Source organism: Pseudorca crassidens, chromosome 5, assembly GCF_039906515.1.
Source record: "Pseudorca crassidens isolate mPseCra1 chromosome 5, mPseCra1.hap1, whole genome shotgun sequence".
NCBI classification, from domain to species: domain Eukaryota; kingdom Metazoa; phylum Chordata; class Mammalia; order Artiodactyla; family Delphinidae; genus Pseudorca; species Pseudorca crassidens.
Window position 1 is genome coordinate 60,113,629 of NC_090300.1, and position 22,154 is coordinate 60,135,782.

Here is a 22,154-nt window from a genome sequence, read left to right on the forward strand (position 1 = left end):
GGTACCACATCTGCTCTTAGATCTCATATACACACTCTTGTACTTACCTACTTATATTTCACTTCTTAAATCTAAACCTAAGATTCCATAAATTGTTCCTGTTATGAATTTTAATCTACTGTTGCTATAGTGCCTGGTAAGGCTACCGTGGTTACTGATAAGAAACCTTGTTACTAAGAGTTTAGCTCTTAAAAATAATGGTCAAGGGCTTCCCTGGTGGCGCAGTGGTTGAGAGTCCACCTGCCGATGCGGGGAACGCGGGTTCGTGCCCCGGTCCGGGAAGATCCCACATGCCGCGGAGCGGCTGGTCCCGTGAGCCATGGCCGCTGAGCATGCGTATCCGGAGCCTGTGCTCCGCAACAGGAGAGGCCACAACAGTGAGAGGCCCACGTACCGCAAAAAAATTAAAAAAAAAAAAAAAAAAAAAGGTCAAATGCCAAGAAGTAGCAGCAAAATAAAGTCATGAGTAATTGGGCTATATATTATGGATTAAAATAGGTATGGGTAAAAAAGGAAAATGAAAGTTAAGAATGATGAAGAGCAGCTGATGAGTAGCTATTACTTTGTGTGTTCATTTGGGGGGGAAAAAAAAAAAAGCTCACCCTGTACGTGATGTTGCCGAGTTCCATAAACAAACATCAGGCAGCATGTTGTAATAGAAAGAGTCCTGGACTGAGTCAGGAGACCTCTGTTCTAGTCCAAGCCCTCAGTTTCCTCATCTGTAAAATGAGGGTGCTGAATTAGATAATCTGAAAGGGCTCCTCTAGCTTTAACACTGAGGGATTCTACAGATGAATTTAGGAAGAAGCAATAAAATGCAGGATTTTTGTTAACAGTAAAGTTAACATTGCAAACAGCAGATGGAACAGGGATGAAAACAATTTTCACAAATATTGAACTGCAAAAAGCAATTACTTCATAACTTTTAACTACCAGAAAGGTTTTTACAATATACCAGCCTTAGTAAGTAACATTATCATCTAAACTAGATTAGCAGTGAGTGACCAAATTATGACCTCAAAAAACCTATTCAGCAGCCAGACTGCCCAAGTAAATCTTGGAAACAGTACAGGAACACCTTTGGGCTAGTAATTACTTTAGGTGATAAAATGCCTCATAACTTTCCACAATTAAGTAACTGAACAAAGAGTAAAATGACACAAAAAATGATTAGAGTAAATTAAACAATTACTTTTAGTTGCAATAAAACAATAATTATGCTATGATATCCTTCTTTGTTAATGAGAGTATTTTCCCTAAGCATAATAATTTCTTCCCTGGTTAGCTCTCAAAATAGAACCTGGCTTCTTCTGACAAGGTAATTTGAAATAACTGACATTTTTTTCCACTTGTGACACAAAGAAATATAAAAAGAGAAGAGTATCTTTTGTTTAAGTTTTCTATACTGAAAGAAATCAAGCTTCTATAAGTAACAAATAATAGAAAGGCTCTGGTGCCTCAAAAACTTGTGGTTTCCTAACTGCAATTTCCTAAATATAGGTAATTAACTGATTGGTCCTAGCTAATCATCCAGGGTCTAATAAATTCAGTTTTAAGTTCATAGATCTGCTGATGTTATACTTTATTTTTTTATTTATGTGAATGCTATGATTTTCACCTGGCAGACTTTTAAAACTCTAGGTATATGAGAACCAATAAACATATCTCTACAAAAACATATCTCTACTATCAAGAATCTATCAAGGGCTTCCCTGGTGGCGCAGTGGTTGCGAGTTCCCCTGCCAATGCAGGGGACACGGGTTCGTGCCCCGGGAAGATCCCACATGCTGCGGAGTGGCTGGGCCTGTGAGCCATGGCCGCTGAGCCTGCACGTCCGGAGCCTGTGCTCTGCAACGGGAGAGGCCACAACAGTGAGAGGCCCGCGTACCGCAAAAAAAAAAAAAAAACTATCAAAAATCTCTTTTAAAGGATGTAATCTATATCTTTTAAAGGATTTAAAGATAAAATGAAACAGTCAATGAAAAAAACTTGTTTTTACAGCTTACTTTATGCAAATTACATAGTGATTATAAAATAAATTGGCATACACACAATTCCATTAATTATTCACTTGAACATTTCACCCTGGCAATATAATACCTAATATGTTATTCAGAATCACTAATAAAATTTCTCTCTGGCTGGCAGAAACAAAGACAAAAATAAAGCTGTCTTGATGGTAATGAAATTTGTTCTTGGCTAGTCTTAAAATAGTTGTGATATCCATGTATCTCTGAGACAAAAAAATCTGGGAAACAAAATTTTCCCTCACATGAAATATATTTTCGACTTTAATCTGGGTATTTTGATTTACAGCCCTAATGAGTTGATTAAAATAACCTTACACTTAGCTGCACACAGTAGAAATCAGTATGATATGTGAAGCATACTTTAGGGTGCTATTTTGAGCCTAAGCTGTTTTCAGCAATTACTCCAACTACCTCACTACCCCCTCCCCCTATGACTTTTTCAGAGACACTTAAATATTATGCTTATTTACTTATAAAAATACAATTACTAATGATTACTATAAGCAGTATTGTTTTTAGCCAAAATCAAACAGATGTAAACCAGCTCCTCAAAAATTCAGGACTGGTTGACTGTACTGGGTAAAGTATTATTCTCCTTTGGAAAGGCGTTGGTACCAAGATTAGCAGTTAAAGGAGAATTTGATGTTTAAATAACTAGTTGGTATGTGGCAAGAAGCCCACTGGATTGTTCCTCACTAAATTTCAATTTGTAGAACATAAGCACATTTGTTATTCTTCCTACCACTTACATAAGTCAGCATACAGTACAATTTTCCCAAAGACCAAAACGCCTCATTTAGAGATCAATAATACAAAATTCTAGAAACAGTTATAAATGGCTAGATGCTGCACACAAAACAGCAGCACAGTTGCTCTTTGTTTGTTTGGGTTTTTTTGCAGCACATTTGCTTTGAGAAAGTTTTAATAGAAATGGTCGTTCTTTTTATTATTGCAATATAATTGGAAAAATAAAAACACAAAAGACCAAAAATAAGTCCAAACCTGACTAATTTCTGCTCACTAGAAATTATCAAGCCATTTAAACATCAATTAATTACATATAACTTTTTATTTTCTAAAATGTATTTAATAACTGCCTAGTTTTGTTCAAAGTTCTCGTATCAGGCTTGGGGAAGAAAAAAACTGCCAATAAAAAGAAATTGAGATAATCAAATTAATGGCTAAAAAAATCTCACATTTCATAATTACAATTTACAGTTTAATATTTCAGTTTTCTCTCATCTTTATCCACTTATAATTTATTCTGATATATACATCTAAAAAATTCAGTCTATCATAATAGATTTCTGAAGAGTAAATTAGGATAAAAAATGAAATAGTATTGGGTTTCCCTGGTGGCGCAGCGGTTGAGAGTCCGCCTGCCGATGCAGGGGACACGGGTTCGTGCCCCGGTCCGGGAAGATCCCACATGCCGCGGAGCGGCTGGGCCCGTGAGCCATGGCCGCTGAGCCTGCGCGTCCGGAGCCTGTGCTCCGCAACGGGAGAGACCACAACAGAGAGAGGCCCGCGTACCGCAAAAAAAACCAAAAACAAAAACAAAACAGTATTTTAGAATGGTTATCCTTAATACTGGATATTATGTCAATTTTTTTTAATAACACTATACTTATCTCTCAAGACTTTATAAAATTACAAAATTCTGGAACAATGATCATTTGCTTTTTAATAGAACAGCTTATTAACATACAATTACCATATTCCTAAAATACAGATTATTTTTTAAAATAAATTCTCATCATTCAATCTAACAATTTTAGCATAAAAATCATGTAGCATTCCTCTTCTGAAGGATGAATACAACACAGTAAAAAATGTCCTAAACCATACTTTATAAACCACAATTGGCCAATTAAAAGAATGGAAAGGGAATCTAATAATTTCCTCTAATAGCATTTTCAAAACTTGTTCAAAATAAGCGACCCCAGGGATTCCATCTCCCACTAATTACATTTAACTCTGATCACACTCTAATTATGTATCCATTCCCTCAGAATTTATGTATTATAAATGATCTTAGTGAGATTTTGCTATATCACTCTGAAGTAATCTAATTATTGTGTGGATGTCTGCCTTCCCACTTTAGTTGTTTATTTCTACTTCTATATCTTTCTACATCCTAAACAGTTCAGAGCTTAGTGCATAGGCAGAAAATTGTCAATGATAAATTCTTTAACCTATTTTTGAAATTCAGAGAAATATCAATTTTTATGAAAGCCACTAAAAACAACGTACTAACAGCAGGAAACTAGTTTAGAGATATACTGCCTAGTAGTATCTTTTATTCAATATAATGTTTCATTTTGCAAATTTCACACATTCAGAAAAACTGAAAGCACTGTACAAAGAATATTCACATAGCTATCACCAAGACTTTAAAATTAACACTTCCTTCTACTTGTTTTACCACAATTATTAATTAATCTTAATTTTTTAAGCATTCCAAAAAAAGTTACAGATATCAGTAAACTTCCCCCATATATAACTTCATTATTGCCTATCATTAACTATAATAAAGTATTTAGTATGGTTTTTCTCTTAAAGTAAAAATTTCATGCAAACAAAATACAATGGATACTTACAAGGTGTACCATTCAATGAGTTTTGACAAATGCGTAAACTCAAGTAACTCTAATCCCTAACAGGACATAGGATACTACCATCACCCTAGAAAGTTCCCACATATCTTTTCCTACATAATCCCTGTCCCCAGCACCCATTCATCCATTTCTAAACCCTGCCAATGACTTTTCCCCCCAACATTGACTAGCTTTGCACCCTCCACCCCAATACACAATAGATATTTGCCTGTTTTTAGTACATCTTATAAACGGAACCATACATTATGTCCTGTTTTATGTAAGGCTCCATTCATTCAGCATAATGTTTCAGAGATTAGTCAAAATTGCTTCAGGTACCAACAGTTTGCTCCTTTCTACTGATCAATAGTACTCTGTGATACAAATACAGCACAGCTTGTGTATCTATTCTCTTGTTGATAGATACCTGGACTGTTTCCAGTTTAGGGGTCAGCCCCCGTATTTGACAGTTTATACACAGAATTCAGTACTCGACCTCTGTGGTTCTTTCCTTCCTTAGGCTTCCCCCTCTTCCTCCTGTTGGGCTCCACTGCTCTGCAGCCGCTGTGGTAGTTCTGAACTGTGTGGCTCCTCAAGCCAGTAAGACTGCAAACCAGCCAACGGGAGCCTGCCCGCTGACAAAACACCATCGCAATGGGAAGCTCACCCAAGGCCACTCCCTTCTTTTAAGATACCACTCCAGACCAGTTTCTTCTTGTTTCTGTTTGCTCTACAGTGTCCTCTCACTTTTTTTTTTTTCATATGTTGTCCAGAGATTGCAGTCACTATTTGTGGGAGGATTTGTCCTATAGGAGTCACTACCCCATTTTTTGGAATTATAACCCCCTACTATGCTTAAGAACACACTTATTCAAGACTGTAATTGACATACCTCCTTTCTCATGTTTTTTCCCCTCGAGACCCTGATTGAGCCAGTCCCCCTGATTCAAAAGAGACAAACTAAACCAGGAAAAAGAGGCCTCTGGGAGCTGGATCCTGTAATTCTGTATACGCATCAACCCAGGTCCCAAGTTCATCCCAGGATGTGGATACAGAACACACTCAAAAAGGCAAAGGCTTTGAGAACTGAAGATATGAGCCACCGCCAGCATCCCACACTAACACCGAGGGATGCACGTGAGGACAGCGGAGCAAAGGCTTTGAACACTGAACTCACAGTGGAACCACTGTCCATGACACAAACAGAACTTCCAGTGAACGTGTCTGTTTTCAAACAGACAAAAAAATCATCATCATCATCATCATCATCTCCTGAGAGGATACAATAAAAAACTACTCAACATACAAAGAATCAAGAAAATCTAATTCCCAAAGAAAAAGAAAATAACAGATGCCAATATTGAGATGATCTAGATGTGAGAAATATCAAACAAAGATGTTAAGGCAGCTGTTTTATCCATCCTCCACGGGCTAAAGGGAGGCACTTGAAATGATGGTAAAGACAGAACTTCTCAGAAGTAGAAAGTATAAAAAGAACCAAACGGAAACTGTATAACTGAAAAATCTAGGGGAAAAGTGATTTGACAAGAAAATAAGTGTAGACAAAGGAGAGCAAATATTGATCTTCCTGAATAAGAGATTAACACAAACAGATGAGAATAAAAATCTAATTTTAGTAAAAGAAAAATTTCCTCACAGTTTGTACCTTTAACTCTTAACTATAGTGGGAAAAAAACCCTAGAGATCTCTAGCCAAGATGCCTTAATCTTTATTATTCTGTCTCCTCTTGAGGTCCTGTGAAAGCACTCATGATTCACCTTTGAAGAATATTCAAATTCTATACAGTTTGTATTAACACAGAATTTAAAAGGAAGCTGGACTACAAATTAGGGGGTCTGGTTCAAGTCCTGGTGCTCTACTGTAACAAAGTACGTGATCTGGCATCACTTCTCTAAGCCTTGGGTTCTCATTTTATAAATAATGACAACCTACTTAGCTTTGTAATGTAGTCCCATGATCTATTTTAGGAACTCTGAGGGTCAGTCCAGTTTCCCCAGATCTTAAGTTCTTTATCGCTCTAATTACTTGTTTCTGGCAGACAAGGAGAATCTTTAGGTCTGGGAGCTATGACCAGCAAGGTATAGAACAACACTGTCAATAGACATACAATGCAAGCCACAATGCAGACCACATATTTAATTTTAAGTTTCTAGTAGCCACATGTAAAACTTAAAAAGAAATAGGTGGCAACTGATTCTAATAATGTATTTTTATTTAATCCAATATATCCAAATATTATAATTTCTTGAAATCCGTATAAGATTGAGATTTCACTTTTTTAAAAAACTGTCTTCAAAATCCAGCATGCATTTTATATTTACAGTACATCTGAGTTATAACCAGTCGTTATTTCAAGTGCTCAACAGCTACACCTAGAGTGGCCACAACACTACCCAGTGCAGGTGCAGCTGTGGGGTGGGAGGGGAGGGGAAAGTGAGGCAAAGGCAAACAAGGCCCAAGGTGTCTTGATGACTTATCTGCCTTATATATACACACACAAAAACTGTATGCCACTGATGGTTAGGAGATCTGCCATGGTACAGGCAGGAGGACAAATCAGAGAAAGCCTGGTTTTGAAATAAAGTTCCATCTCTACCATGGGTAGAACTGCAGTAAAAGAAAAAAAAATGGCTTACGTATATTTCAAAATAAATGAATTAACAAGTACTGAATATTTACTTTTATGAAAGACAATGTTTATTCTATCCTATCCACAACTGAGGGCAAAGTATGTAAGAAATACATTAAAAGACTTTATAAAACAAATACATTTCTCAATTAAATGAATTAAAAGACTGGTGAAAGGGGCCTCCCTGGTGGCGCAGTGGTTGAGAGTCCGCCTGCGGATGCAGGGGACGCGGGTTCGTGCCCCGGTCCGGGAAGATCCCACATGCCGCGGAGGGCTGGGCCCGTGAGCCATGGCCGCTGAGCCTGCGCGTCCAGAGCCTGTGCTCCGCAACAGGAGAGGCCACAACAGTGAGAGGCCCACGTACCACAAAGAAAAAAAAGACTGGTGAAGGATACACAAAATGTTTTAAAAGTACACAATATTCAATTCAGATGCTTTGCTGTGACTTATTTAGCTTCTGAAATTTCAGCCAAAATATTGAATCCCTCCTCTGAATGAAAATAACAAAAAGCTTAAGTAAATCTGCAAATACTGAAACCCCTGTTTTTTTTTATGGATATAATTTTTTTAAAATGGACTCTACAACAGTTTCATTCCTTAATTGTTCCTCAGGTAAAACAAAGGGCAATAACCAATCTCTGTAAGAACCCAGAGTCCCACCCCAGTTCCATCATGTCACAGTTCCTATCATTTCCATATGAGAACAGAAATACATACGCATTCTCAGAAGAGAGGACAGAACTGTGGAAACAGACTTGATTCAGACTTCAGACTCTACAATTTATTATCTAGGTGATTATAAACAAGAATGATGGTCTCCTCATCTATAAAACAGAAATATTAACAGCCTCACAGAGTTACAGAGACATTTAAATAAGATATCTACTCTCTCTCTCAGAACACTCACTCATCTTTCCATTTTTTGTCTGATTTTAATTTACTTTTTCATATATCAAAAAACTTTAAACTAATGAAAATGTCTCTTGGTGTCTCCTACACATTTAATATGTTTCTATGTACTCTGTTCTAAACTCATAAACCCTTATGCTCTAAATCATTTTTTTAAAATATCAGATTACAATGAACTCAAAATGATTCCATTAAACTCTGACTGGAAATGAATGTCAAATCAAGATGGTCCTTTATACATATATATATATATATATATATATAAATATATATAAATATATATAAATAAGAACGTTAGCATTTTTAAAAAAAAAAGATCCTCCTTACAGGAGGAAATAGTAATCATAGTGTAGGAGAAAAAAATAGGCATTATGAAGGAACTCTGTTAAAAAGAACCAAGAGAAAAATCAAAAGATATGACTGAAATTAACTGGCTTACAGAAAAGGACAGAACATGAAGAAGCAAACAAACAGTTAAATTTGGAAACTCCTGTCTTTTACACACCAAACTTCAGTATGTTAGTTTTTCTTTGGAGCAAAAACTTAAAACTCAAATTTTTTTAAAAAGCAATACTATCCCCTGGGAAGATGGATGGATTGATGAAAGAAAGCAAGGAGAAGACGACCCCAAATGGCTTCAATACACCTATGAAATATGGCCTGTAGTTTCAAATTTGGCTACACTGCTAATATGAGACAAGGCAGCTCAATCTTAAATGTGTCAGACCCTATTAAGACTGAATTTAACAAAGTGAGGTCAGTGTGAGAAGTTGCAAAAACTTAAAAAAATAAAGCCAGAAAATAATCAATGACAGGACACCTCTTGTTTTAACATTGTTCCATTAAATATTCATCCCTCTATGTAGGTGGAAGTCCTTGCTCACTTTATTTTGGGTTCCCTGAGACAAAAAGAGAGGTACATTTTATTTCTGGTTGCATGGTGCCTATATTAAGAACTTGTAGAACAGACACCAAGTTATCTGAAGCATGAAGATCAATTTTTAAATAGCAACATCAACTCACCATAACAAGTTCTACTATCACATTTAATTTAAGGATTAAATCCATGAAAGAATCCACACCTTCTTTGCCTTCCAAATGAAACCACAGTCACTCAGGTTCCATTTTAGACAGTTGTATCAGCCTCACATCACACAACAAACATCCAATGGTAAAGATGAAGGCATTCAGTTAACTACAACTCCAATGTGCATGTGCTCTGCTCTGCTCTTTTCAGCTTATCATTTGTTTTGTTTTTAATAGAAAATAAACCATACATTTTCAAAGGTATACTTGCTCAGACATAAGCAAAGGCATAGACCCCTCTGAAAGAAATTCAGCCTGTAGCTATTTTCAGCTCCATCCATTAAAAGGAAAAAAAAAAAAAAGAAATCCCCAAAACTAAGAGAGCTTCAATGTAACCCTCTTACTATTGACTTGAAAATTAGTTCTCCAGAGGCATAAATTCTCAACCAAAATAAAATAAAGACTTCACACAGTCTTGTCTATATGGCAGTGCCATTCATGCTTCACATTTAGTAATACCACTTCAAAAGTACAGGACAGTGAAAGGCAGATGATAAATAATGACAATGAACTTCTCTACAGTGAACAAAACAAATTATTTTACAGATGACACGCTTGAGAAGTGGAGAGTAAAAGGGAACAGATCACTAGCTCCTCAATACGCACCACACTGCTTCCTGGGAGTTACCTCTTGGTAGGGTTACAACTCTGGGGGCTTATCCTCAGTCTGGCAAGCCATAATTTACTTTTATCTGTTCTCTTGGGATAATCAAGTTCTAGGAGAACAGATGTTAACAAAATACACTAGAGCAATTTATGAATGAGAAGAATGATTTACTAATTTACACTGAGAAATATAGTTGCCAGTAGACTAGAATATTCATCGATGCAACAGAGGCTGGCAGTGTCCAGCCCATAACCCCTGATCACTCAGTTTTCCTTAGGAACTAGGCAGCTTCTTACTGCAAACACCTGAAGGTCATCTCTGGCCACAGTTAGGTCAGAGGGGAAGTTCTAAGGAGCTGATGCCCTGCCCTTCCCAAAGCATAACTCAACCAATAAGGAATAGAGTTGGTGGACAAAGTACCCCAACTTTCTTGACCCATGAGTGGAAGAGCTGAGAGGCATGTTCTACATACTGGCTCCCAGAGGTCCCCACAAGATGTGAGTCCCAACAGTCTAACATATTAACTTACTCAAAGGCATCTTGTACTGGCCTCCTTATCTTCCTTTTCTCATTTCCCCACAGGAACTTCCTGGGTTCAGCTTTCAAATAAAATGGTTATAATCGAGGGTCTGATTCCACGGAAATCAAACCTCAAACAACTGGTCAGCGAGGTTCTATTCTTAGCAGGAAAATCTTGTTGTTAAACCAAATTAAGTTTTAGAAGCTGTGGGATAACTGTAGAATTAGAACAAGAGAAAAGAGGAGGCCTAAAGGGATTGGTCAACAAAGTTGATAGACATTTCTTGAAAATGAGAATCTACCTTTGGAACAGTTCAAAGAAAAAAAACATACAAATTGTTCTAAAACACATAAGATGCAAATTAGAGCTACATTGAGACACCATTTCTCAACTATCAGATTAAATATGTATATATCCAAAAAGTTCTGACTATACACTGTTTACAAGTGGGAAAACAGACACCCTCATACATTACTGGAAAAAATATAAGATGGCATAAAACCTACAGAAAAGAATTTGGCAAACTGCCTCAAAATTACATGAACATTTATGCTCATACCTAAAACTGCCATTCGTGAAACAGCTAAGCTACATCTATGTAATGGACTACTCCACAGCTATTAAAAAGAATGAGGACTAACTCTATACACTACTATAAGGTGATCTCCAAAATGTTCAGTGTATATATATACACATAGGTTTGCTTATTTTTAAAAGTAGCAACCTAGTTAAACTTGGTTACCTATAAGGGGAAGAAGAAACTAAGTACATACTTCACTTTGAAGTAATATCAATGTTTTCTATAAAATTATAAGATTAAATCAATATTTTAAAATCCTAAAAATTAAAAATACAATGAAACAAATGGACCTGATTCTGTACTAAGTTGGTAGAAAAATCATACAAGTGGATTTACTTTGAGTACTTCAAAATACTGTGAATGTAAACCCCCAGTGGGTCATGGGCCAAAGAAAAAGCAGTTTTCAGTAATCATATTGGTGGTACTGGTTTAAATATATAAAAATATATTTATAAAGATACAAATTATATTATGTACAATAATTTCATATTTATTTTATATATTTACATATTTACATCTTACATATTCTATATTTTATACCTTTAAATAATATATTGTTTTATACATTTATATGTTAAATATATATAACATTATACATAATATAAATATACAAAAGAAACAAGTTTATATAAATACCATTAGAAAAAGATTTTTCAGCATGAGAAAGGACGGAAATATTGAAATCAAAGAATTTAAGTTTGAAAAATTAAAATCCAACATTTTTATCAGATATATCACAGACATACCAGACATCCAGAAACAACGAATACCCTTAGCACTAGACTGTGGCTCTACATACTGCTTTCACTAAAAGGAACTGGACTTTCTGGAGACACAGCTGATTTGGGGACTAAGGAAGAACATGTGCAAGATGAGCTCAGGAACATCTTGTTATGTCAAAAAGCAAGGACGCTAGCAGAGACTACTAGAGTTGTGTCAAAAACATTCAGAAGTCAATTTAAAAAGGCTCCTTTGGCCAAGACAATCTGAGTATCCTAAGAATAAGAATAAAAACTACAATGCAATAACATATCAAATATTTAAATCCCCAAGCTCACAGAGACACTTTTTAAAAAGTCTTTGTTGGTCTACTTTTACCAGCATTCTAGGAAACAACTTAGCACTTTGAAAATTGGAAAATAAACTTATCTTCGAAACAGAAATAGAGTTACAGATGTAGAAAATTGGTAAATAAAGGGAAGAATCAAGAATTTGGTATGCCTTTCCGGTGCAAACTGTGCCACAGAGTAACCAAATATCTGATGAAGGAAGTTTCTCTTTATAGAAATATTACAGATAATAAATAATGAGAGATGATCTAGGCAATGATCATCAATGGTCACCTAATATCACAAACAGAGACAAGCAAATATTATATGCCTCTTCATGGAATTACTTAGTACCACCTAAAAAATATTCTGCCATCCTACCCCCACCCCAAAATAATGCAAAAAAAAAAAAAAAACCTGAATTAGATTAATCTTTTAAATTAAAAAATTCAAGGGAAAGAGAGGCATTTTACTACAGGGATGCAATTAACAAAATACAGAACGAGGAAACCCTGCAAGACAAATAAAAAGGAAAATATAATAAAGAGGTAAAGCATAAGCTGTACGTAGCAACCAAATGTAATGTATGGACTTTGTTGTCAATCTGTAAAAGCTCAAACTAAAAGGATATATGGTGATATTAAGAAATTACTGTCATCACCTCACACCCATTATTAGAGTGCTCACTACCCCAAAATGAAACAAACCAACCCTCACAACAGCCAAAAACTCTCACAGAAAATAACAGGTACTGGCAAGAATGTAGAGAAATCAGAACCCTGTGCATTAGTGTTGGGAATGTAAAATGGTGCAGCCACTTTGGAAAAGCGTATGGAGCTTCCTCAAAAAATTAAAACTAGAATTATCATATGACCCAGCAATCTCACTTCTAGATATTTATCCAAAAGAATTGAAAGCAGGATCTTAAAGAGATATTTGCACTTTCATGTTCACTGCAGCATTTGTCACCACAGCCAAAGTTGGAAGTAACCCAAATGTTCATTGATAGATGAATAAAGAAAATGATATATATGTACAAAAATTCCACCTTTTAAAAAGCAGAAAATCCTGTCATAAGATACAACACAGACAAACCTAGAGAACATTACTCTAAGTTAAATAAGCCAGTCACAAAAGACAAATACAGTATAATTCCACTTATATAAGATACTTAAAGACGTCAAACTCATGAAAACAAAATGTAAAGTGATTGTTGACAGCGGCTAAGGAGAGGAAGAAATAGGAGATTTTGTTCAAAGAGTAAAGAGTTTTGCAAGATAAAAAGTTTTTAGAGATGTGTTGTACAACAATGTGAATATAGTTAACACTACACTTAAGTGTACTAACTGTACACTTAAAAATGGTTAACATGGTAAATTTTACATTATGTGTTTTTTACTATAATTTTTTAAAGTATATTTAAATGCCTTTTCAAATAAAAAAATTACTGTCAATTTTTAAAGTGGGATAATGGTACTGTAGTATATACTTTTAAAAAGCCCACATCGGGCTTCCCTGGTGGCGCAGTGGTTGAGAGTCCGCCTGCTGATGCGGGGGACGCGGGTTCGTGCCCCGGTCTGGGAAGGTCCCACATGCCGCGGAGCGGCTGGGCCTGTGAGCCATGGCCGCTGAGCCTGTGCGTCCGGAGCCTGTGCTCCGCGATGGGAGAGGCCACAACAGTGAGAGGCCCGCGTACCGCCAAAAAAAAAAAAAAAAAGCCCACATCTTCCATCGATACCTACTGAAATATTTATTAATGTAATCATGTGACATATGTACTGGCTCCAAAATAAATGGGGGTGGGGGTGGGGAAGAAAGAGGCATAACAACATGGGAGCAAAGCGGTTACAGGAAGCAAAGCTGGTGATGCTGCAGCTGGGTGAGAGTTCATCATGCCATTCTCTCTAGTGTACATCTAAAATTTTTCACACTGAATAATAATATATACCTACTGGTCACTGGGTTCTAGTAATGCAATAAGATAATTACAGAAAGTAGCATGAAACATTTATACTGAAAAGTAGCTGTAAATCATGGTGACTTAAGGTGCTATGAGAGTTAAAATAACTTGCACTTAGGCAAATGAAGAGTGAGGCAAAAAAAAGAATATTCATGGTTCTTATATGAAAAACAAAGTTGAAGTGGGTGTGGGGGGGTGGCAGAGGTGACTTTTCACAAAGCATTCCTTTATGGCATTTCCAGAGAAAAACACGTGAGATAGTACACAGCACAGATTTAACCCCGAACACTACTACATTGCTCAGGCTCATGGGAAAACCACCATTTTGAACCCAGTATCTATAAACTTACTAGCACAAATTACAAATGTGTAGAAATGGCTTTGATGTCCACAGCTAGACTATAAGCAAATTTGTGTAATCTTGACCTTCTTCATCTTTCACTCTAACACGTATACAGAATTAACACTAACATAAACATTTGTGATGGCAAATGTGTGTGAGATAATCTGATTTAAAATACAGTCTACAAGCTGCTCCTGAAACAAAACAAAACGACATGCAGGCTATGTGAGTGGCATATTACAAAGTCACCTGAGGACAGGCACTTAGAAGAGAGAGCCAGTGGCATGGCACGTGGCTCTCAGACACCCAACAGGCCTGTGCAACTCACTTCTCAGGGGAAACGTGCCACAAATAGCTAAGACTCCAACAACCAAGAAAAATGCACAGGTTTCAAACGTGAACTTCAAAAAAGCCAGATACTCAAAATGCCTAAGATGAGCTGCTTACGTGAGGAAGTGTAGTGCTCCAGAAGAAACAAAAGATTTAATGATGGTTAATGGTCACCCAGGTACCATAAAGAACCCAGCAAGTATTTTCATATATTAATGAAGAACGGTGTCATCCTTCGTGCTAGGTAAAGCCAGAACAAAAATCCTTATTTTCCCCAACATTCCCCATTAACTACTGGGGGGAAGGAGGAAGGGAGAAGAAAAGGAGGCTGGAGAGGGGGAGAGGTCGTTTTCTTTTCAGCAGTAAGAATTCAGAAGATAGTTTAGGCAGAGGAAATCTTATTGAAATACTGACAAGTTCATCTTTAAAATGAATCATTTCCTAGGAATATTTTCACAGATAACTTTCCCATCTCACTCACTCATCCTGGTTCTAGTTAATTTTTACTACTTTTTATTTTAGACTGATGTATCTATAATTTCCCACCAAATTCTATAAACCTTAGCTTCTATAGCTCCCTGATTTAATATTTAAAATAAAAATTTAAGTAAAAATAATTAAAATTTTTGATAATGCACTATAGAAAACACTGTTGTTAAGCAATTAATTCTTTAAAAAAACAAAAAAAATAAAAGCTCATTCTCCTGCTATTTATTGATGCCCCAAATACAGGGCCATACCATTTATATAAGGAATTACTTTTTGTAAGGTAAAAAACCATTCTGAATTCTAATGAACAGTGATGAGATCACTTAGCCTATAGCTAGAATAAACATTAGAAATTTAGTCCAATTCTATCACCAAATTTTACAAAAGTACTTGCCAAAAGTCATCCAAGACATATGCAGCAGAGAGCAACTCCCAATTCCCACAGAGTCCAGTGGTCTTGCTGCTCTATAACATAGTGGACATTTTCATTCCACAGAGAAAGGATTCTAAATGACCTTGTTAAATAAATAAGAATGGTTCTCCTGAAAATTATCCACTAACTAAAGACAGGTAGTATTTTAGCCATTTAACTGCCCATTAACTATAAATATTAGGAGAAATCCAATATGATTATTTTAGTAAGATGATGGACAAAAACGCAAGAGCCATTACTGCCACTCTAAGTTAAGTTTAATGAGAAAATTTTATTCACAAAATATAGTCCACATGTTAAAATATAAGATCTTAACTGTATAGTAACACTTTTCATTCTGATAGCCATAGCCAAGATAATAGAAATCTTCAAATTAGAGGTTTTGCCTTTTTAAAAAAAACACCAAATAATCAAACATTATTTTAAGTACCTTAAAAATTACGTTTTTTTAAAACATTTCTTCAGTTTGAGAACACATGTATTTTGTCAAACTGTGAAAAACTTTCAAAATTCTTAACAGATTCTTAAAAATAAGAGAATAATAAAAACAGAAATTAAAACAAGCTCTGACAAAAAGAGTAGTTGGAATTCTTACCATTGGCAGTGCATTGATGTGGGGATGTACAACTGAATGTCTGGTACTGCCAATCACAAATTGCTGTTGCTGATGCTAAGAAAAAGGAAAGTAAAATATTCAGTGTGTCTTAAAACAAATCCAGTTTAAAAGATTTCCCATACCAAATTTTACATGTATGAAATACTATTTATGTCTTTAAGGTCCCAACCAGTGAGTATCTTTCTCCTCCTAAGCAACTGCTGTCATAAACAGCAGCAAGTTTTGAGCGTGTAGTACGTGAGGCACTGAATCTTTACAACATTCCTAAAAGGTTGACACAATGAACAGAATGAGACTCAAAAGAGATGAATTTGCATAAAGGAGGCACTCACCCCCATTCAACTCAACTCATACAAATACTACTGCAATAGGGCCCAGTATAGCAAGTTCATAATCTATCATCAGGAGCTGTAAAGAATGGTATAAACTTATATGCTATATATTGTTTAATACAATAAAGAGAAATACCTAATTGGTTTTGAAACAATTTCAATCAAAACTTATTAAACCTTATCTCTTCAGAATTTATATTCTACGGAGTTTACCCAGTCTTCTCAATTGCTGAGTCACAGCACATTATTTTCCAAGAATCTTTTTTGCAAATATACAAGTGGTTTTTCACAACGCTGTCAGAGTGGCGACTCGGAACACTGACCAGCGCAACTCCCACCGTGTGCAAGCGTAGAGTGCATTTTTCTGCAGGAGTACAAGCTGATGCCAAACAAAGAAATGCAAGAGCTTTTCTTCGTACACCAAAAAGGTGAATTAAGTCAGTAACACTAAAAAGATAACTAAGCAAATACACTGAATAAATACAGAAAGAATTTAATCCCTTGAAATTTGCTCCTCTCTGATTTTATCTTTAATTGACTAGAACCCTCATTTGTGCTCATTACCAACTCCAAGGCCACACTAAATAACTTCAGTGCTGCTATGTAACTTTCAGACAGTTGAGCTGTAGGAATTAAATAATAGGAATTAAAATAATTCCTATTTTAATTCCTAGGAATTAAAATAATACTTATTAAACACACCACACACTTATAACTGGAATTATAGACAGCTATATCAACATACGATATTCCACCAGCCTTTTGGGGTTCAAGACAGGTAAGTGAGCACCAAGGCTTTCTGGCACAAAACATTTATGAGCTAGTTGGTATTTTCTAGCACCTACTGAGGAAATGTCCTATAGACATCATGATTGAGCTCAAATAAAAACTAGATTACTGTCAGGCTCTGTCTAACTCAGGGTCATTTATTATGAACATCCATTATTTTACTATAAACTCTTCATGAATTTTTGAGCTCTAAGCTATGTACTTTGGCATACATTCATTCTAATTATTTATAAATAATTAACATATGCTACTGAATTTTATACATTTTAAAACACACAAAACCGAAGTAAAAAATAAAGATAAATTATTTGCATATTTACGGTGATACAATCTTGTTTATAACATTCTAGGTCCTAAACTTTTAAATGTCTTCTTAATCATGATGATTTTATATCATTATTAACTACTATCTCAAGCCACAATTTAGTCTCAGAGTAAGTCTCATCAGTACTAATAGTGAACATATGCCTGTCTGTCAAATATCTTTCTTGAGAATCTCCAATTTTTTCAGCCATCTTCTAAAATAATTATATCATGGCAGATGAAAAGCTTATTCTAATAGTTTAAGTAACAGCTCTACCATTTTCTTGTTTCCTATTCTTATTCATGTTTCTTATATTCAGTTTCTTTGCAGGAATGTTTATATTATTAGTCTGTTTTGTGGGGTTTGGTTAAAACTGGATAATATAATCCACAAATCTGTATCATCAAACACAAGCAAACATACATTAATAAGCTCAAATGCATGGCAAACTCCCAGAAACAGAATGAATGAATGGGAGTGCCACTGTTGCCCTACGGAACCCCCAACTCTTTTGAATACCGTTATGTACCACATGTTATACATGACTCTCTGACATCACAGCCAAATGAGAGTACAAATTAACTGCAATATTAAATACTAATTATATTTAATTTTTAAAATCTCAAATGAACTGCGCACTGTACCTCAATGGATATTTGTTTTCACTACTATTGTTGTGTGTACACACACAACATACACAAACTTACACACATGTACCTTAGGGAAATATTAAATCAGATCATTCCAGTTGCTAGTCTTTCTTTTACCTCCTCTCCGTGGTTCTCTCCTCTTACTTTTTTGTGGTGAGTTCTTCTCTCATCACTCTCACAGAGGTCTCTAATCTCAGTTTTCTCTAAACGTATTTTCTCTTCCCTTCTTTTCCTCATTCATTCATTCACTCATTCAGCGTTTCCTATTAAGACTACAGCTCCTTATGGGAAAAGGCCACAAAGGTGATTTAATAAATATTGAAGGGGTTAAATATCTGATTCTAGGATCTGAAGGGTGAATAAATCTGTGGAAAATGGTGTATCAACAGGTCTGCCCATTTGCACATACAATAAAATCTGAAAAACTGAGAATTTTTTTTCCCCCCAGCCACACCATGTGGCTTGCAGATCTTAGTTCCCCAACCAAGGATAGAAGCCATGCCCCCTGCAGTGGAAACGCGGAGTCCTAACCACTGGACCGCCAGGGAATTCCCAGGAAACTTTAAAAAACGTATGCAGGGCTGTATTTTGGTTTCTGTATTAATGTTTTCCTAGTCGACCCATTTACCTATGCCCTGGCCATTGTGCAGTACATTTCTAAAGCATACATCACAATTCTTCAGCTTTATAAAATGAGTATCTGAATTTTAAAAAATAAAATTATATATTCTACAAAGGAATTATAAAAATCTAAGGTGATTTAAGATAATCCAATAGAATATATATTAAAGCTATTTGTACTAAAGTGATTCAAACTGTCCAAAAACCAAAACCATGTGTATCCTTAACAACTGCCTTTATAATCTCACTTGCTCAACCACCTGTACTCTCACTGCAGCATATCACCCTCTCTGTTCTCTGCACTCTTAGGTTGCCATGACACTGCTCATTCCTCTGCCAGAAATGTCCTTCTACTGTGGCTCTGCTCACAAATCCAGTCCACCTCCTCTTTCAAGGTTCAGCCCAAATCAGCTTCCTCCCTTGATTACTTACCCACCGAGAGAGAAAGACCAGTCTCTCTTAACCACAGCTCTGAAATGCCTTATTCTCTCACCATGCCTCCCCTATCAGACCTCCCCAAGCCAGGGGCTAATCTGCTCATCTTGCTGTCCCACCACAGAAGAACAGTGCCCTGAGCATACACAGTTCTTGAGATACATTTATTGATAAAATGATACAGTATCTAAATGTGTGGGAATAGGTACACACATATTCGAGAATAAAACACAGTAGATACTGAATTACAACACAAATAAATCACAATGATAAGGAGGAACTCAACAGTGAATCTTGTTTTGTTTTTTTAAAATACTTAGGAGAGCCTGGCTATACAAATAATTTTAATATCACTTCCAGAAAGTGGCCAATAAAGGTTGATCTTTTGCCATTAAAAAAAAAAAACTCTATGATTAGTCACATTATAAAATGTGTACAGTGAACAACTACTTGGTGTACTACATAAACTAAACCTATGTGCTTTACTTCTTGTGATGAAATAAATGTTTGTAGGCTTTGGTTCTGTCTCCAAACAAAACGCTTTGCTTTTAGAATCTCAGAACATTTTATCTAAACTAAATGAAGTATTAATCTTTCAGTAAAGAAACTGACACTGCTATCTCAGCAGACATCATCCTAAATCTACCACCTATACATAATTAGGATTTTTTTAAGATGCAAAAATCCTATAAAACAGCACAACAGTATATTTTGACTGATCTTCAAACATACTACCCTGCAGTCTCCAAAGGCAAATTTACTTGATTTACAGATCTCTTTTAAAAGCTAATGGATTGGACTGGAAGAATCAATATTGTGAAAATGACTATACTATCCAAAGCAATCTACAGATTCAATGCAATCCCTATCAAAGTACCAATGGCATTTTTTTACAGACTTAGAACAAAAAATCTTAAAATTTGTATGGAGACACAAAAGACCCCAAATAGCCAAAACAATCCTAAGGGGAAAAAAGCAGAGCTGGAGGAATCAGATGCCCTGACTTCAGACTACACTACAAAGCTACAGTAATCAAGACAATATGGTACTCACACAAAAACAGAAATATAGATCAATGGAAAAGACAGAAAGCCCAGAGATAATCCCATGCACCTATGGTCAACTAATCTATGACAAAGGAGGCAATGATATACAATGGAGAAAAGACAGTCTCTTCAATAAGTGGTGCTGGGAAAACTGGACAGCTACATGTAAAAGAATGAAATTAGAACACTCCCTCACACGATGCACAAAAATAAACTCAAAATGGATTAAAGATCGAAACGTAAGACCTGACACTATAAAACTCTTAGAGGAAAACACAGGAAGAACACTCTTTGACGTAAATCACAGCAAGATCTTTCTTGACCCACCTCCTAGAGTAATGGAAATAAAAACAAAAATAAACAAATGGGACCTAATGAAACTTCAAAACTTTTGCACAGCAAAGGAAACTATAAACAAGATGAAAAGACAACCCTCAGAATGGGAGAAAATGTTTGCAAACAAATCAATGGACAAAGAATTAATCTCCAAAATATATAAACAGCTCATGCAGCTCAATATTAAAAAAACAAACAACCCAATCAAAAAATGGGCAGAAGGGGGCTTCCCTGGTGGCGCAGTGGTTGAGAGTCTGCCTGCCGATGCAGGGGATGCGGGTTCGTGCCCCGGTCCGGGAGGATCCCACATGCCGCAGAGCGGCTGGGCCCGTGGGCCGTGGCTGCTGGGCCTGCGCGTCCAGAGCCTGTGTTCTGCAACAGGAGAGGCCGCAGTACCGAGAGGCCCGCATACTGCAAAAAAAAAAAAAAAAAAAAAGGGCAGAAGACCTAAACAGACGTTTCTCCAAAGAAGACATACAGATAGCCAAGAGGCACATGAAAAGATACTCAACATCACAAATTATTAGAGGAATGCAAATCAAAACTACAATGAGGTAGCACCTCACACCAGTTAGAATGGGTGTCATCAGAAAATCTACAAACAGCAAATGCTGGAGAGGGTGTGGAAGAAAGGGAACTCTCTTGCACTGTTGGTGGGAATGTAAATTGATACAGCCACTATGGAGAACAGTACGGAGGTTCCTTAAAAAATTAAAAATAGCACCCTTGGACCCATCAATCCTACTACTGGGCATATACCCAGAGAAAACCATAATTCAAAAAGACACATGCACCCCAATGTTCAACGCAGCACTATTCACAATAGCCAGGTCATGGAAGCAACCTAAATGTCCATCGACAGACGAATGGATAAAGAAGATGTGATACATATATACAGTGGAATATTACTCAGCCGTAAAAAGGAACTAAATTGGGTCATCTGTAGAGACGTGGATGGACCTAGAGACTGTCATACAGAGTGAATTAAGTCACAAAGAGAAAAACAAATATTGTATATTAACACATGTATGTGGAATCTAGAAAAATGGTATAGACAAACCAGTTTGCAAGGCAGAAATAGACACACAGATGTAGAGAACAAACGTATGGACACCAAGGGGGGAAAGCGGGTGGTGGCTGGTGTTGGTGGGATGAATTGGGAGATTGGGATTGACGGGTATACATTAATATGTATAAAATAGATACCTAATAAGAACCTGCTGTATAAAAAAATAAAATAAAATGCCAGAGGAAAAAAAAAGCTAATGGATTATGAGCCCCTTCCCTAGACAAAAGTACAAACAAAAAAATATTTGCTTAAAATTTATAGTAGACATATAATCTAATCTAGAACCTAGTGGTCAGTAACAAAGTCAAGAGTGTGTACCTGGTATCCCTAAGGAACAGAAGTTACAAATGAATTTTTTAAATTTGGAGAATTG

General features: G+C 36.1%; 1 protein-coding gene across 9 annotated transcripts in view; it reads right to left on the minus strand.

Moving 5' to 3' along the window:
• TBL1XR1 (TBL1X/Y related 1) overlaps nucleotides 1–22,154 on the minus strand; it is a 188,491-nt gene that overhangs the window by 75,374 nt on the left and 90,963 nt on the right. For 6 of the 9 annotated variants that reach the window (XM_067738078.1, XM_067738081.1, XM_067738076.1 and 3 more), the window contains exon 2: nucleotides 16,179–16,253. The exons of 1 other annotated variant lie outside the window; for it this stretch is intronic. The gene's annotated coding sequence lies outside the window, so the exon portion shown is untranslated. Of the gene's footprint in view, nucleotides 1–602; nucleotides 720–16,178; nucleotides 16,254–22,154 lie in introns of all 9 variants that reach the window. 2 more of the 9 variants (XM_067738080.1, XM_067738082.1) reach the window with 1 other exon arrangement.